Source organism: Oncorhynchus gorbuscha, linkage group LG13 (assembly GCF_021184085.1).
Source record: "Oncorhynchus gorbuscha isolate QuinsamMale2020 ecotype Even-year linkage group LG13, OgorEven_v1.0, whole genome shotgun sequence".
In the NCBI taxonomy this organism is placed as follows: Eukaryota; Metazoa; Chordata; class Actinopteri; order Salmoniformes; family Salmonidae; genus Oncorhynchus; species Oncorhynchus gorbuscha.
This window is the reverse complement of record NC_060185.1, coordinates 88,309,641-88,328,032: the sequence shown is the minus strand read 5'-3', so window position 1 is coordinate 88,328,032 and position 18,392 is coordinate 88,309,641. Positions and strand designations below refer to the sequence as shown.

At 46.4% G+C, this 18,392-nt stretch overlaps 1 pseudogene across 1 annotated transcript in view; it reads right to left on the bottom strand.

Moving 5' to 3' along the window:
- LOC123993660 overlaps window positions 1–18,392 on the bottom strand; it is a 39,138-nt pseudogene that overhangs the window by 18,147 nt on the left and 2,599 nt on the right. Inside the window, exons 2-18 of the transcript XR_006831491.1 lie at window positions 17,830–17,958; window positions 17,672–17,750; window positions 16,157–16,308; window positions 14,985–15,158; window positions 14,595–14,799; window positions 14,352–14,503; window positions 6,777–6,850; window positions 6,537–6,660; window positions 6,268–6,366; window positions 5,924–6,003; window positions 5,706–5,813; window positions 3,311–3,422; window positions 3,075–3,192; window positions 2,893–2,996; window positions 2,554–2,646; window positions 2,375–2,464; window positions 1,605–1,808 (exon numbers count right to left, since the gene is read on the bottom strand). The product of XR_006831491.1 is annotated as a cohesin subunit SA-2-like (transcript). The remainder of the gene's footprint in view (window positions 1–1,604; window positions 1,809–2,374; window positions 2,465–2,553; window positions 2,647–2,892; window positions 2,997–3,074; window positions 3,193–3,310; window positions 3,423–5,705; window positions 5,814–5,923; window positions 6,004–6,267; window positions 6,367–6,536; window positions 6,661–6,776; window positions 6,851–14,351; window positions 14,504–14,594; window positions 14,800–14,984; window positions 15,159–16,156; window positions 16,309–17,671; window positions 17,751–17,829; window positions 17,959–18,392) is intronic.

The window sequence follows — 18,392 nt, the reverse complement described above, 5'->3', positions numbered from 1 at the left end:
CCACACACACAGACAGACCAGTGTCCGTATCAACCACACACACAGACAGACCAGTGTCCGTATCAACCACACACACAGACAGACCAGTGTCCGTATCAACCACACAGACAGACCAGTGTCCGTATCAACCACACAGACAGACCAGTGTCAGTATCAACCACACAGACAGACCAGTGTCAGTATCAACCACACAGACAGACCAGTGTCAGTATCAACCACAGACAGACCAGTGTCAGTATCAACCACACAGACAGACCAGTGTCAGTATCAACCACACAGACAGACCAGTGTCAGTATGAACCACCCACACCGACAGACAGACCAGTGTCAGTATCAACCACCCACACCGACAGACAGACCAGTGTCAGTATCAACCACCCAGACAGACCAGTGTCAGTATCAACCACCCACACCGACAGACAGACCAGTGTCAGTATCAACCACCCACACCGACAGACAGACCAGTGTCAGTATCAACCACCCACACCGACAGACAGACCAGTGTCAGTATCAACCACCCAGACAGACCAGTGTCAGTATCAACCACACAGACAGAGACAGACCAGTGTCAGTATCAACCACACACAGACCAGTGTCAGTATCAACCACAGACAGACCAGTGTCAGTATCAACCACAGACAGACCAGTGTCAGTATCAACCACAGACAGACCAGTGTCAGTATCAACCACCCACACCGACAGACAGACCAGTGTCAGTATCAACCACACAGACAGACCAGTGTCAGTATCAACCACAGACAGACCAGTGTCAGTATCAACCACCCACACCGACAGACAGACCAGTGTCAGTATCAACCACCCACACCGACAGACAGACCAGTGTCCGTATCAACCACACCGACAGACAGACCAGTGTCCGTATCAACCACACCGACAGACAGACCAGTGTCCGTATCAACCACACCGACAGACAGACCTGTGTCCGTATCAACCACACCGACAGACAGACCAGTGTCAGTATCAACCACACAGACAGACCAGTGTCAGTATCGACCACACAGACAGACCAGTGTCAGTATCAACCACACAGACAGAGACAGACCAGTGTCAGTATCAACCACACAGACAGAGACAGACCAGTGTCAGTATCAACCACACAGACAGAGACAGACCAGTGTCAGTATCAACCACACAGACAGAGACAGACCAGTGTCAGTATCAACCACACAGACTGGTCCACTCCCCCTAATTGATGTAAAATGAAGGCTGGTGGTAGAAAGTCCCTCTGGCCCAAACAGCTTCCTCACTCGGAGCGCTCTCCTCCAATCCCCTCACCCCTTGTAGGAAGTCCCTTAACTGTCTGTTGATTGTGCACAGGTTCATTCTCCCATTCCCTCATCCCTTCCCCCCACCTCTTGTAAGAAGTCCTTTAACTGTCTGTTGATTGTGCACAGGTTCATTCTCCCATTCCCTCATCCCTTCCTCTCACCTCTTGTAAGAAGTCCTTTAACTGTCTGTTGATTGTGCACAGGTTCATTCTCCCATTCCCTCATCCCTTCCTCTCACCTCTTGTAAGAAGTCCTTTAACTGTCTGTTGATTGTGCACAGGTTCATTCTCCCATTCCCTCATCCCTTCCTCTCACCTCTTGTAAGAAGTCTTCCAGCAGTCTGTTGAATTTGTCCACCAGTTCATCGAGCAGCTGTGACCTGGCGATGTCCACTCTGTTAAAGATGGTGAACTCCTCGTTGCAGAGAGCGTGGTAGGTCTTCGAGCACGCCTCCAGAACCTCTGTGTCTGTGTGTTTCTCCACCATCTCCCTGATCTGACGCAGCAACGCCTCCAAGTGCTAGAAGAAGAGGGAGGGAGTCGGGAAATAGGTTTTAGAGGCAGTGTTATGCATTTGATATTTCACAGCTGTCATTGTACTGCACAGTGCTTTGAATTAGACTACAGTGTAGGGTCGGGGGTTAGAGTTTGAATTAGACTCCAGTGTAGGGTCGGGGGTTAGAGTTTGAATTAGACTCCAGTGTAGGGTCGGGGGTTAGAGTTTGAATTAGACTAGTGTAGGGTCGGGGGTTAGAGTTTGAATTAGACTCCAGTGTAGGGTCGGGGTTAGAGTTTGAATTAGACTAGTGTAGGGTCGGGGGTTAGAGTTTGAATTAGACTCCAGTGTAGGGTCGGGGGTTAGAGTTTGAATTAGACTCCAGTGTAGGGTCGGGGGTTAGAGTTTGAATTAGACTCCAGTGTAGGGTCGGGGGTTAGAGTTTGAATTAGACTCCAGTGTAGGGTCGGGGGTTAGAGTTTGAATTAGACTCCAGTGTAGGGTCGGGGGTTAGAGTTTGAATTAGACTCCAGTGTAGGGTCGGGGGTTAGAGTTTGAATTAGACTCCAGTGTAGGGTCGGGGGTTAGACCTTCTCTAGTCGTCCTGTGGTGTAGATATCCAGGTCAAAGAACTGAGGGAGCTGCAGCAGGTTGGTCACCTTCTCTGTATCTATGGAGTACTGAAACAAAGAGAGGCAGCACACTCACACACAGTACTGCATGCAGGGGACACACTTTTATTAGAAAGGGTGAAGGTGTAGTGTCCTACCTTGGCCAACAGAGGGGGTAATGTCACAGCAAACAGCTCTGTCATTCTGGTCCTGTCATCTAGCTGGGTCTTCTTCTCCTTCGCTGTCATCACCTGGCGGGAGAACAAACACAATTGTAAAGACAACCCATGTTTATTTATTTTCCCTTTTGTACTTAAACCATTTGCACATAGTAGCAAATATTTTGAAACTCGTGAGTGTGATGTTTACTGTTCATTTTTTATTGTTTATTTCACTTGCTTTGGCAATATAAACATACGTTTCTCCCATGCCAATGAAGCCCATTGACTTGAGAGACAGAGAGAGTTCCCTTTTCTGACCAGTCTAGAGTGTCTTACCCTCTTCCCAGTTCCGCGGCCTACGGGCGGGTGGCACTCTGCTGCCTGGCGCACCGTACACAGCATTATCTCTATGAGAGCCGTCTCCTGTCTGTCTGTCAGGGCTACACACAGCAGATATATTAGAGACAAGGTATAGAGGTTATGGGTCAAAGGTCAAGTATAGAGGTCAGAGGTCATACCTTCCTCCCCTGGCACAGGGTCGTCCAGTAGCAGGCTGGTCATACACTCCCAGTCCTTCAGTAGGTCTGCTCCACTCTCCCACAGAGAGTCCACCAGGTACGCAGCGTGCTCATGGAGCTGGAATATACACGGGAGAGATAAGCAGGGGCAGGGTATTTCTCCCAGTGAGTCTTGTAAGTATGCAGCATGTTCATGGAGGTAGAGACAGGGTCAGAGACCGTGTGTGTGTGTGTACCTCGCTCTCCAGGAAGAAGAAAACAGTAGTTTTGATGAGGTTGGCATTGGGGCTTTGTCTTCCTCTCCTCTTGGGGGCGCCCTCCTCTTCTGGCTCCCGCGTACTGAACAGTCTGGAGAGCAGAGTCACAAGTATTAGATTTAGAAAACTATATCAAATTACCCTAAATATACAAAAGTATGTGGACACCCCTTCAAATTAGTGGATTTGGCTATTTCAGCAACACCCATTACTGACAGGTGTATAAAAATCAGGCACGTTGCTATGCAATCTCCATAGACAAACATTAACAGTAGAATGGCCTTACCGAAGAGCTCAGTGACCTTCAATGTGGCACCATCAAAAAGTCAGTTCATTAAATTTCTAGCCCTGCTAGAGCTGCCCCAGTCAACTAAGTGGTGTTATTGTGAAGTGGGAACTTCTAGGCGAAGAAACGGCTCAGCAGCGAAATGGTAGGCCACACAAGCTCACAGAACGGGACTGCTGAGTACTGAGGTGCGTAAAAATCTGTCCTTGTTTGTAACTCACTACTGAGCTCCAAACAGCCTCTGGAAGCAACTTCAGCACAAGAACTGTTCATCGAGAGACTCATGAAATGGGTTTCCATGGCCGAGCAGCTACACACAAGCCTAAGATCACCATGCGCAACGCCAAGCATATGGGTGGTTGTAAATATAGGGAGAGGTCTGTCCATAATAACGAGATGCTCTGCTGCAGGCTCTAGTTTTGTCTTATCTTGATTATGGTCCAGTCATGTGGTCGAGTGCTACAAGGAAAGACCTAGTTAAGCTGCAGCTGGCCCACAACAGAGCAGCATGTCTTGCTCTTCATTGTAAACAGAGCTGATATAAATACTATGCTGCCAGTCTCTATTGGTTAAGAGTTGAGGAGAGACTGACTGCATCACTTATTTTTAAAAGAAACAATGTGTGGAAAAACCCAAATTGTTTGCATAGTGAACTTACACACACTTCCTCCACCAGACATGCCACCAGTCCCCAAATCCAGATCAAATTCAACTAAATGTACAATATGATAGAGCCATGTAACTCCTATCTCATATTGCTCAAATGAACAGCAAATCCGGTTTTCAAAAAACAAATAAAGCAACACCTCGCGGCACAGCGCCTCTCCCCTATTTGACTTAGACTGTTTGTGTATTGACATGTATCTATGCCTTTAAAGAAATGTCATTGATGCAGTTCTGTCCTTGAGCTGTTGTCTATTAATGTTCTGTATTATGTCATGTTTCATGTGGACCCCAGGAAGAGTAGCTGCTGCTTCGCAAACAGCTAATGGGGATCCTGATAAAATACCAAAGTGTCGGCTGGAGAGGTGTAAAGCTCGCCACCATTGGACTCTGGAGCAGTGGAAACGCGTTCTCTGGAGGGATGAATCACGCTTCACCATCTGGCAGTCCGACAAAGTAATATGGGTTTGGCGGATGCCATGAGAACGTTACCTGCCCCAATGCAGAGTGCCAACTGTAACGTTTGGCGGAGGAAGAATGGTCTGGGGCTAGGCCCCTTAGCTCCAGTGAAAGGAATTTTTAACGCTACAGCATACAATGACATTCTAGACGATTCTGTCCTTCCAACTTTGTGGCAACAATTTGGGGAAGGCTCTTTCCTGTTTCAGCATGACAATGCCCCTGTACACAAAGCGAGGTCCACTCTGGTTTGTCGAGATCTGTGTGGAAGAACTTGACTGGCCTACAGAGCCCCCTGACCTCAACTCCATCGAACACTTTTGGGATGAATTGGAACGACCTCACCAATGCTTTTGTGGCTGAATGGAAGCAAGTCCCCGCAGCAATGTTCCAACATCTGGTGGAAAGTCTTCCCAGAAGAGTAGAGGCTGTTATAGCAGTAAAGGGGGGACCAACTTCACAAAGTGTACAAGTAGCTTATACAGTATGTCTACCTGACATGATCTACCTGTCCATGATTTTGGAATGAGATGTTTGATGAGCAGGTGTCCATAAACTTTTGGTCATGTAGTGTATATAAACCTCACTTATAGGCACGAGCCCAGCCTAAATAAAACAAACAAGGAATGTGTCCACGCCAGAAAACCATATCCCAGATCTACCAACCTCAAGTTCCTACTCTCTCCTTCTCCTCGCACCCTCTTTCTCCTCCTGCCTGCCCCTCTCTTTCTCTACCCCATCCACCTTCCTCTCTTCAGCTCTGCTCCCTCTATCTCTCGCTGTTCCAGGGAAGAAACCAGACATGGGGTTTTAGCATCACATTTGACATTTTGCAGGACGATCTCTTGAACTGCACCATCTTGTTTTCAAGAGTGTTTTGATTGATTGATAGGACTTAAGAGAACATAAATACATGATAGAAGAATGTGTGACAACAGATTAAATAAAAACTTAAATAAATCCTACTTCTTGAAGAGGAACTCCCCGGCTGCTATGGCGACCGGTCGGTGGGCGGAGTAGACCAGGTGATAGACGCTCTCACAGTCCTCCGGGCTCAGTACCTCATCTGTACTACTGTAATACACACACCATACATACAGTCCTCCAGGCTCAGTACCTCATCTGTACTACTGTAATACACACAGTATAGATTAAACACTGAAAGCTGAACTGTAGCAACTTACTGTAGTACCAGAGTGAGCAGTTTAATTGCTTGTACTGCAACATCGTACTCCTTGTCTAGAGTCATGGAGACGATGCGGTCCTGTGAAGGGAGGAATTGAATGAAAAAGATTTCAGATTTAGCTGAAATACTTCTACTCAAACTCAACAGGTGATAGTAGTGGTTCAGGCAGGAAAGACCTCTACTCAAACCCGCTGGGGCCACCCATATGAAAACTCATGAACGTACTACTTCCTGTAAGCCCTGTTGGATAAAATAGTCTGCTAAATGGCATTGGTTATGAAATTTGAGCCTCTAGGCAACTAGTTGTAGTGTGCTAATGTGTCCACCAGGTGGCGCTCTGACCTTGAAGCGGCTGGTGAACAGCTCCAGTCTGGTGTTCAGTTCTCTGTTGTAGTAGAGACCCTGCAGAGCTGTCAAACATTTCAGACGTACCTCGCCTTGCTACACACACACACACACACACACACACACACACACACACACACACACACACACACACACACACACACACACACACACACACACACACACACACACACACTCGTTAGAAGTGCACACACTCCTAACTGAAACACAACACCTTGCTGACAAGCATGCGCACACTCCCTCACCTTGTCGTGCATGGTCCAGCCTACGTATTTCAGGTAGCTGTCGTTGAGGAAGGCGTCACTGTACAGCTTCATCCACATTCCTATCTCCTCTATAGTGATAGCTCTGATCTCTGCTATGGCATCACTGTAACAACACACAACCTTCATCATACATTTTCCCTCTATATAGAGGGTATCTCAAATGAAATCCATCCTATTTATGATCATTACTATGATGGGAACAATGGACAGGCCACGTACCGATACCGGTGTACAAACACACCCTTGAATATAGCATTCATCATGTTTTCAATTTCGTCCTGATTTTCTTGAAGCTGCAATTAGAACAAGAAATCAGTAAGATACAATTTTGATCAGGGTTCATCAGGCTGAACTTCAAGATAACCAAACATTACAGAGAGATAGCTAGTATAGTTATGAAGGCACTGAGGTGTGTAATTACAGTGTTTCATGTTGTTCTGGTGGGGTGAATTAGTAGGAGACAGCAGTGTGTCATGTTCTGGTGGGGTTGTATTAGTAGGAGACAGCAGTGTGTCATGTTGTTCTGGTGGGGTTGTATTAGTAGGAGACAGCAGTGTGTCATGTTGTTCTGGTGGGGTTGTATTAGTAGGAGACAGCAGTGTGTCATGTTGTTCTGGTGGGGTTGTATTAGTAGGAGACAGCAGTGTGTCATGTTGTTCTGGTGGGGTTGTATTAGTAGGAGACAGCAGTGTCATGTTCTGGTGGGGTTGTATTAGTAGGAGACAGCAGTGTGTCATGTTGTTCTGGTGGGGTTGTATTAGTAGGAGACAGCAGTGTCATGTTCTGGTGGGGTTGTATTAGTAGGAGACAGCAGTGTTTCATGTTGTTCTGGTGGGGTTGTATTAGTAGGAGACAGCAGTGTGTCATGTTGTTCTGGTGGGGTTGTATTAGTAGGAGACAGCAGTGTCATGTTCTGGTGGGGTTGTATTAGTAGGAGACAGCAGTGTGTCAGGTTGTATTAGTAGGAGACAGCAGTGTGTTCTGGTGGGGTTGTATTAGTCATGTTGTTCTGGTGGGGTTGTATTAGTAGGAGACAGCAGTGTGTCATGTTGTTCTGGTGGGGTTGTATTAGTAGGAGACAGCAGTGTGTCATGTTGTTCTGGTGGGGTTGTATTAGTAGGAGACAGCAGTGTGTCATGTTGTTCTGGTGGGGTTGTATTAGTAGGAGACAGCAGTGTCATGTTCTGGTGGGGTTGTATTAGTAGGAGACAGCAGTGTTTCATGTTGTTCTGGTGGGGTTGTATTAGTAGGAGACAGCAGTGTTTCATGTTGTTCTGGTGGGGTTGTATTAGTAGGAGACAGCAGTGTGTCATGTTGTTCTGGTGGGGTTGTATTAGTAGGAGACAGCAGTGTTTCATGTTGTTCTGGTGGGGTTGTATTAGTAGGAGACAGCAGTGTTTCATGTTGTTCTGGTGGGGTTGTATTAGTAGGAGACAGCAGTGTAGGAGACAGCTCATGTTGTTCTGGTGGGGTTGTATTAGTAGGAGACAGCAGTGTGTTTCATGTTGTTCTGGTGGGGTTGTATTAGTAGGAGACAGCAGTGTTCTCATGTTGTTCTGGTGGGGTTGTATTAGTAGGAGACAGCAGTGTTTCATGTTGTTCTGGTGGGGTTGTATTAGTAGGAGACAGCAGTGTTTCATGTTGTTCTGGTGGGGTTGTATTAGTAGGAGACAGCAGTGTTTCATGTTGTTCTGGTGGGGTTGTATTAGTAGGAGACAGCAGTGTGTCATGTTGTTCTGGTGGGGTTGTATTAGTAGGAGACAGCAGTGTTTCATGTTGTTCTGGTGGGGTTGTATTAGTAGGAGACAGCAGTGTGTCATGTTGTTCTGGTGGGGTTGTATTAGTAGGAGACAGCAGTGTCTCATGTTGTTCTGGTGGGGTTGTATTAGTAGGAGACAGCAGTGTCTCATGTTGTTCTGGTGGGGTTGTATTAGTAGGGAGACAGCAGTGTGTTTCATGTTGTTCTGGTGGGGTTGTATTAGTAGGAGACAGCAGTGTTTCATGTTCTGGTGGGGTTGTATTAGTAGGAGACAGCAGTGTCTCATGTTGTTCTGGTGGGGTTGTATTAGTAGGAGACAGCAGTGTGTCATGTTGTTCTGGTGGGGTTGTATTAGTAGGAGACAGCAGTGTTTCATGTTGTTCTGGTGGGGTTGTATTAGTAGGAGACAGCAGTGTTTCATGTTGTTCTGGTGGGGTTGTATTAGTAGGAGACAGCAGTGTGTCATGTTGTTCTGGTGGGGTTGTATTAGTAGGAGACAGCAGTTGTATTCAGTGTGTTGTTCTGGTGGGGTTGTATTAGTAGGAGACAGCAGTGTTTCATGTTGTTCTGGTGGGGTTGTATTAGTAGGAGACAGCAGTGTGTCATGTTGTTCTGGTGGGGTTGTATTAGTAGGAGACACAGTGTTTCAGTGTTTCATGTTCTGGTGGGGTTGTATTAGTAGGAGACAGCAGCATGTTGTTCTGGTGGGGTTGTATTAGTCAGTGTTGTTCTGGTGGGGTTGTATTAGTAGGAGACAGCAGTGTTTCATGTTGTTCTGGTGGGGTTGTATTAGTAGGAGACAGCAGTGTCATGTTCTGGTGGGGTTGTATTAGTAGGAGACAGCAGTGTGTCATGTTCTGGTGGGGTTGTATTAGTAGGAGACAGCAGTGTCATGTTCTGGTGGGGTTGTATTAGTAGGAGACAGCAGTGTGTCATGTAGGAGACAGCAGTGTGTCATGTTGTTCTGGTGGGGTTGTATTAGTAGGAGACAGCAGTGTCATGTTCTGGTGGGGTTGTATTAGTAGGAGACAGCAGTGTTCATGTTCTGGTGGGGTTGTATTAGTAGGAGACAGCAGTGTCATGTTCTGGTGGGGTTGTATTAGTAGGAGACAGCAGTGTCATGTTGTTCTGGTGGGGTTGTATTAGTAGGAGAGACAGCAGTGTATTAGTCATGTTGTTCTGGTGGGGTTGTATTAGTAGGAGACACAGTGCATGTTGTTCTGGTGGGGTTGTATTAGTAGGAGACAGCAGTGTCATGTTCTGGTGGGGTTGTATTAGTAGGAGACAGCAGTGTTTCATGTTGTTCTGGTGGGGTTGTATTAGTAGGAGACAGCAGTGTCATGTTCTGGTGGGGTTGTATTAGTAGGAGACAGCAGTGTCATGTTGTTCTGGTGGGGTTGTGTATTAGTAGGAGACAGCAGTGTCATGTTGTTCTGGTGGGGTTGTATTAGTAGGAGACAGCAGTCATGTTGTTCTGGTGGGGTTGTATTAGTAGGAGACAGCAGTGTGTCATGTTGTTCTGGTGGGGTTGTATTAGTAGGAGACAGCAGTGTTTCATGTTGTTTGGGGTTGTATTAGTAGGAGACAGCAGTGTTTCATGTTGTTCTGGTGGGGTTGTATTAGTAGGAGACAGCAGTGTGTCATGTTGTTCTGGTGGGGTTGTATTAGTAGGAGACAGCAGTGTTTCATGTTGTTCTGGTGGGGTTGTATTAGTAGGAGACAGCAGTGTTTCATGTTGTTCTGGTGGGGTTGTATTAGTAGGAGACAGCAGTGTGTCATGTTGTTCTGGTGGGGTTGTATTAGTAGGAGACAGCAGTGTGTCATGTTGTTCTGGTGGGGTTGTATTAGTAGGAGACAGCAGTGTCATGTTCTGGTGGGGTTGTATTAGTAGGAGACAGCAGTGTCATGTTCTGGTGGGGTTGTATTAGTAGGAGACAGCAGTGTCATGTTGTTCTGGTGGGGTTGTATTAGTAGGAGACAGCAGTGTTGTCATGTTGTTCTGGTGGGGTTGTATTAGTAGGAGACAGCAGTGTCATGTTCTGGTGGGGTTGTATTAGTAGGAGACAGCAGTGTGTCATGTTGTTCTGGTGGGGTTGTATTAGTAGGAGACAGTATTAGTAGGAGACAGTTCAGTGTCATGTTCTGGTGGGGTTGTATTTAGGAGACAGCAGTGTCATGTTGTTCTGGTGGGGTTGTATTAGTAGGAGACAGCAGTGTTTCATGTTGTTCTGGTGGGGTTGTATTAGTAGGAGACAGCAGTGTTGTTCTGGTGGGGTTGTATTAGTAGGAGACAGCAGTGTGTCATGTTGTTCTGGTGGGGTTGTATTAGTAGGAGAGCAGTGTTTCAGTTGTATTAGTCAGTGTTGTTCTGGTGGGGTTGTATTAGTAGGAGACAGCAGTGTTTCATGTTCTGGTGGGGTTGTATTAGTAGGAGACAGCAGTGTGTCATGTTGTTCTGTATTAGTAGGAGACAGCAGTGTGTCATGTTGTTCTTGGGGTTGTATTAGTAGGAGACAGCAGTGTTTCATGTTGTTCTGGTGGGGTTGTATTAGTAGGAGACAGCAGTGTGTCATGTTCTGGTGGGGTTGTATTAGTAGGAGACAGCAGTGTGTCATGTTCTGGTGGGGTTGTATTAGTAGGAGACAGCAGTGTTTCAGTTGTTAGTCAGTGTTGTTCTGGTGGGGTTGTATTAGTAGGAGACAGCAGTGTGTCATGTTGTTCTGGTGGGGTTGTATTAGTAGGAGACAGCAGTGTGTCATGTTGTTAGGAGATGTTCTGGTGGGGTTGTATTAGTAGGAGACAGTCATGTTGTTCTGGTGGGGTTGTATTAGTAGGAGACAGCAGTGTGTCAGTAGGAGACAGCAGTGTGTTCTGGTGGGGTTGTATTAGTAGGAGACAGCAGTGTGTCATGTTGTTCTGGTGGGGTTGTATTAGTAGGAGACAGCAGTGTCATGTTCTGGTGGGGTTGTATAGTAGGAGACAGCAGTGTTTCATGTTGTTCTGGTGGGGTTGTAGGAGACAGCAGTGTGTCATGTAGGAGACAGCAGTGTTCTGGTGGGGTTGTATTAGTAGGAGACAGCAGTGTCATGTTCTGGTGGGGTTGTATTAGTAGGAGACAGCAGTGTTTCATGTTGTTCTGGTGGGGTTGTATTAGTAGGAGACAGCAGTGTGTCATGTTGTTCTGGTGGGGTTGTATTAGTAGGAGACAGCAGTGTTTCATGTTGTTCTGGTGGGGTTGTATTAGTAGGAGACAGCACAGCAGTGTCATGTTCTGGTGGGGTTGTATTAGTAGGAGACAGCAGTGTGTCATGTTGTTCTGGTGGGGTTGTATTAGTAGGAGACACAGTCAGTTGTTTCATGTTGTTCTGGTGGGGTTGTATTAGTAGGAGACAGCAGTGTTTCATGTTGTTCTGGTGGGGTTGTATTAGTAGGAGACAGCAGTGTTTCATGTTGTTCTGGTGGGGTTGTATTAGTAGGAGACAGCAGTGTGTCATGTTGTTCTGGTGGGGTTGTATTAGTAGGAGACAGCAGTGTGTCATGTTGTTCTGGTGGGGTTGTATTAGTAGGAGACAGCAGTGTGTCATGTTGTTCTGGTGGGGTTGTATTAGTAGGAGACAGCAGTGTGTCATGTTGTTCTGGTGGGGTTGTATTAGTAGGAGACAGCAGTGTGTCATGTTGTTCTGGTGGGGTTGTATTAGTAGGAGACAGCAGTGTCATGTTCTGGTGGGGTTGTATTAGTAGGAGACAGCAGTGTGTCATGTTGTTCTGGTGGGGTTGTATTAGTAGGAGACAGTGTCAGTGTATTAGTCAGTGTTTCATGTTGTTCTGGTGGGGTTGTATTAGTAGGAGACAGCAGTGTCATGTTCTGGTGGGGTTGTATTAGTAGGAGACAGCAGTGTTTCATGTTGTTCTGGTGGGGTTGTATTAGTAGGAGACAGCAGTGTCATGTTCTGGTGGGGTTGTATTAGTAGGAGACAGCAGTGTGTCATGTTGTTCTGGTGGGGTTGTATTAGTAGGAGACAGCAGTGTGTCATGTTGTTCTGGTGGGGTTGTATTAGTAGGAGACAGCAGTGTTTCATGTTGTTCTGGTGGGGTTGTATTAGTAGGAGACAGCAGTGTCATGTTCTGGTGGGGTTGTATTAGTAGGAGACAGCAGTGTCATGTGTTCTGGTGGGGTTGTATTAGTAGGAGACACAGCAGTGTTCTGGTGGGGTTGTATTAGTCATGTTGTTCTGGTGGGGTTGTATTAGTAGGAGACAGCAGTGTCTCATGTTGTTCTGGTGGGGTTGTATTAGTAGGAGACAGCAGTGTCATGTTCTGGTGGGGTTGTATTAGTAGGAGACAGCAGTGTGTCATGTAGGAGACAGCAGTGTGTCATGTTGTCTGGTGGGGTTGTATTAGTAGGAGACAGCAGTGGTTGTATTAGTAGGAGACAGCAGTGTGTCATGTTGTTCTGGTGGGGTTGTATTAGTAGGAGACAGCAGTGTCATGTTCTGGTGGGGTTGTATTAGTAGGAGACAGCAGTGTGTCATGTTGTTCTGGTGGGGTTGTATTAGTAGGAGACAGCAGTGTTTCATGTTGTTCTGGTGGGGTTGTATTAGTAGGAGACAGCAGTGTGTCATGTTGTTCTGGTGGGGTTGTATTAGTAGGAGACAGCAGTGTGTCATGTTGTTCTGGTGGGGTTGTATTAGTAGGAGAGTGTTTCATGTTGTTCAGTGTCTCATGTTGTTCTGGTGGGGTTGTATTAGTAGGAGACAGCAGTGTGTCATGTTGTTCTGGTGGGGTTGTATTAGTAGGAGACAGCAGTGTTTCATGTTGTTCTGGTGGGGTTGTATTAGTAGGAGACAGCAGTGTGTCATGTTGTTCTGGTGGGGTTGTATTAGTAGGAGACAGCAGTGTGTCATGTTGTTCTGGTGGGGTTGTATTAGTAGGAGACAGCAGTGTGTCATGTTGTTCTGGTGGGGTTGTATTAGTAGGAGACAGCAGTGTGTCATGTTCTGGTGGGGTTGTATTAGTAGGAGACAGCAGTGTGTCATGTTGTTCTGGTGGGGTTGTATTAGTAGGAGACAGCAGTGTGTCATGTTGTTCTGGTGGGGTTGTATTAGTAGGAGACAGCAGTGTGTCATGTTGTTCTGGTGGGGTTGTATTAGTAGGAGACAGCAGTGTGTCATGTTGTTCTGGTGGGGTTGTATTAGTAGGAGACAGCAGTGTTTCATGTTGTTCTGGTGGGGTTGTATTAGTAGGAGACAGCAGTGTGTCATGTTGTTCTGGTGGGGTTGTATTAGTAGGAGACAGCAGTGTGTCATGTTGTTCTGGTGGGGTTGTATTAGTAGGAGACAGCAGTGTGTCATGTTGTTCTGGTGGGGTTGTATTAGTAGGAGACAGCAGTGTTTCATGTTGTTCTGGTGGGGTTGTATTAGTAGGAGACAGCAGTGTTTCATGTTGTTCTGGTGGGGTTGTATTAGTAGGAGACAGCAGTGTTTCATGTTGTTCTGGTGGGGTTGTATTAGTAGGAGACAGCAGTGTTTCATGTTGTTCTGGTGGGGTTGTATTAGTAGGAGACAGCAGTGTTTCATGTTCTGGTGGGGTTGTATTAGTAGGAGACAGCAGTGTTTCATGTTCTGGTGGGGTCGCAGTAGAATGATCGGGCAGATGGAAGCCCAGTGGGACATGTTATGTAAACTAGGACACCACCATTGATGCCAGCTCAACCACAGGACCTAGTAGAACACTTTAACTCTGTCTGACTGCAGGCTAACTGACTGGTTATGCTCCTACAGCATGTATGCTCCTCATCTCTAAATGTAATACATCGTCGGATTGGAAAACAACTCTCACGAAGATCCTGCACCTGGGTAACTTGTCTGTGCAGTGAGGGTGTTTTAGAAAGCACATTCTGAGAAGCAGCGAGAGCAGACAACCCTGGAAGGAAAACGTGAGCCAAACTAATCTTAAACCAAAGGCCCAAAAAGCCTTACCCAGTTCCCCAACCCCTAACCCAGGAGGAGCCTAACTCTGACCTCATCCCTGCTCACCTCTTTGCGTTTCTGCAGCAGTAGCTCCAGCCGGTCGTTGGCTCTCTTGGCGACATTCTTGTTTCTCTCTGTCTCGTACTGCCGCTGTGTGTTGTCCATGTTGATGCTCAGGTTCAGAGCTACATTCACCAGGGCTGTCATCAGTTTCATAGCTAAACACACACACAGTTCATCAGCGTGCCCAGGGAAGCCAGAAATAACCGACTAACACAGACAGACATATCCCCTCACCAACTCTATTACCTGCCAGTGTGCTGGTGTGCCTGAAGGCTCGGACCTGTGAGTCCGACAGTCCGGTGAGGAGCGATATGACCGTGTCCATGAGGTACTCATCATAGATGATGCTGTACTGACACTGTCTCACCAAGACAGCAATGAACTCACAGAAACTACCCTTAAACTTCTTCCACAGCGGACCTGCCATGGTCAGAGGGTAGTCTCCGCTGTCCTATAGAGGGGAAGGAGGAGGGTGGAGAGAGAGAGAAGGTTTATGGGAGTTACGGCTTCACTATTGCATGCAACTCAAAGGGTAATGACATCTAAAACTGAACCAATCAACTGGTACATTTCAGGTGACTGACTAAACTTTAACCCAGAGTGATGCACCTACCACGTCTCACACACAAAACATACCTCGTCAAACTCCTCTGTCATCCTCCTGATGATCTCAGAGTTCTGCATGTTTCGGAACATCTCTCCACTGACCACTCCTTTACAGCCAGAACACTGGATGAAGAAGTTGATGAGGTCTAGCAGAGCCATGTCCCTGTCGGTTTTATATGCCTCAATCCAGTCATCCACCACAGACTGGAGCCAGGACAAACAGCAGAGATAGACAATAAGTACAACGAACATATGTGTTTCAACTCTAATAAAGCTGATCTGGTCATTCAATAATCAAGAACTGTTGATAATCAAATAAACGATTGGCCTGTTAAAGGCCTAAACCACTTCTGTGTGTAGGCTCACATATACACTATGCTTTTCACACACTGTTACACAAATGTTACAAACACTTTATATACAAAAGTATGTGGACACCCATGAGTGGTTTCGGCTATTTCAGCCACACCAGTTGCTGACAGGTGTATAAAAAAATTAAATATAGTCGGGCACACAGCCATGCAATCTCCATAGACAAAGATTGACCGTATAATGTAATGGCCTTACTGAAGAACGCAGTGACTTTCAACGTGGCACCGTCCTAGGATGCCACCTCTCCAACAAGTCAGTGTGTCAAATTTCTGCCCTGCTAGAGCTGCCCCGGTCAACTGTTGTTGTGAAGTGGAAATGTCTAGGACCAACAACTTGGCGAAGTGGTAGGTCACACAAGCTCACTGAACACGATTGCCAAGTGCTGAAGCGTGTAAAGATCACCTGTCCTTGGTTGCAAGCCTCACTACAGAGTTCCAAACTGCCTCTGGAAGCAACATCAGCACAAGTACTGTTCGTCGAGAGATTCATGAAATGGGTTTCCATGGCCAAGCAGCCGCACACAAGCCTAAGATCACTATGCGCAATGCCAAGCGTCAACTGGAGTGGTGTAAAGCTCGCTGCCTTGGGAACAACAAATTGCAAGCCAGCACTAATCGCCCAGCGTCAGTGCCCGACCTCACTAATGCTTGTGGATGAATGGAAGCAAGTCCACGCAGCAAACATCTAGTGGAAAACCTTCCCGAAGAGTGGAGGCTGTTATAGCAGGAAATGGGGAGACCAACTCCATATTAATGCCTAAGATTTGGGAATGAGATGTTCGAAGAGCAGCTGTCCACATACTTTTGGTCAAGCAGCGGATACACACACACCTGCATGGCGCTTTTGCCCATCTTGACAACCTCGAACAGCATCAGGTTCTCCATGCCATTCTCCTGGTAGTGGCCGTTCATCCTCCCTGCTCCCCCACTCCCTTCCCTCCTTTACCCTTCTCTCCTGCCACCTTCTTCCCCTTCTTCCCTCCCTGGGATGGAGGGAGTGGTGGAGAGAAAGAGTTGAAAAGTCAATAAAGGTGTAAACAGCATAATACTTACTAATATTACGTGGTGTGTATACAGTAGCTTGAGGATGAAGTGAACATTACGTGGTGTGTATACAGTAGCTTGAGGATGAAGTGAACATTACATGGTGTGTATACAGTAGCTTGAGGATGAAGTGAACATTACATGGTGTGTATACAGTAGCTTGAGGATGAAGTGAACATTACGTGGTGTGTATACAGTAGCTTGAGGATGAAGTGAACATTACATGGTGTGTATACAGTAGCTTGAGGATGAAGTGGACATTACGTGGTGTGTATACAGTAGCTTGAGGATGAAGTGAACATTACGTGGTGTGTATACAGTAGCTTGAGGATGAAGTGAACATTACGTGGTGTGTATACAGTAGCTTGAGGATGAAGTGAACATTACGTGGTGTGTATACAGTAGCTTGAGGATGAAGTGAACATTACGTGGTGTGTATACAGTAGCTTGAGGATGAAGTGGACATTACGTGGTGTGTATACAGTAGCTTGAGGATGAAGTGGACATTACGTGGTGTGTATACAGTAGCTTGAGGATGAAGTGAACATTACGTGGTGTGTATACAGTAGCTTGAGGATGAGGTGAACATTACGTGGTGTGTATTGATGGGTTGCATGTTTTGTCACAATATTGTTTTGAACGTACGTTTTGGACTGATGCCCGAATGAGCATTCTACTTAATGATTTACTTAAAGATTTAATCAGAAAAAAGCATTACATTGGAAATACAATGACATTCCAAGGGAGGGTCAAATAATTAGTGGGAAAATCTTTTGATGTCACCAGATGGACTTTAGATGCAGTATAACGTTAGTTCGCTAGCTAACGTTGAGGGGAGGCCATCGGATTTGAGCTCGCTAACTTTAGCATTGCTAGCCATTTTTGACAAACTTTGCTAGCTAATAACAACATTGCCATCTCTTTAAAGTAAATTTGACGACGTGATAATGCTGGAAACGGTGTTACCTACTAAATATTTTACTACTTTACCAATGTCATGGTATTTCCAGGCACTGTAGTGTAATTTAGACTAAACAGTAGTTAGCCTCCATCCAGAATGACTGGGGTTATCACCACTTTAGGACGTCGCCGATAGAGGACATCTTTGTGAACATTCATAACAACGGCATGACCAAAACAGAAGTGCAACCTATGAATAGCGTGAGGAAGAGGTTAAAAAAAATATGGTGAAGTGTATAGCGTGAGGAAGAGGTTCTAATATTACGCTGTGGTGTACAGAGTGAGGAAGGGGTTACAATATGCTGTGGTGTATAGCTTGAGGAAGACGAGGCCTGTTCGTACCTTTCCTTTGGTTGGGTTGATACTGACATCAGGCGCCTCAGAGAAGTCTGTGTCTGAGGAGAAACGGGTGTCCGAATCCCTGGCAAAAACACACACATTAGAAAGTCTGCTGCATGCCGGTTGACACACACACACACACAATGGAAGTAGCCACTTACTGAGGATAGTGGAACTCTGACGGTAACTCTGGTGCTGCTATCATTTCTCTATCATGTCTGACCCAACTCAAATAAGAACAGACCTCAGATCCTCAGTGTCCACAAGACAGTGGAACGGTAGCATAGGACCTGGAGGAGAAAACAGAAGGGGTAAAGAATGCATGGGTATTGGAGTTACATTCAGAGAAGACAGCATCCTGACTGGTTGCATCACTGCCTGGTATGGTAACTGCTCGGCCTCCGAACCGCAAGGCACTACAGGGGGTAGAGCAAAAGTCCCAGTACACCACTAGGACCAAGCTTCCTGCCATCCAGGACCTCTATACCAGGCGAGAGAGGAAGGCCCTAAAAATTGTCAAAGACTCCAGCCACCCTAGTCATAGACTGTTCTCTCTGCTACCGCACGGCAAGCGGTACCAGAGCCCAAATCTAGGTGCAAAAGTGCTATTTGCAATGCCCCCCCCCCCTCTTTACCCCACTGCTACTCTCTGTTGTAATCGACTATGCATAGTCACTTTAATATCTCTACCTACATGTTCATAGTATCTCAACTAACCAGTGCC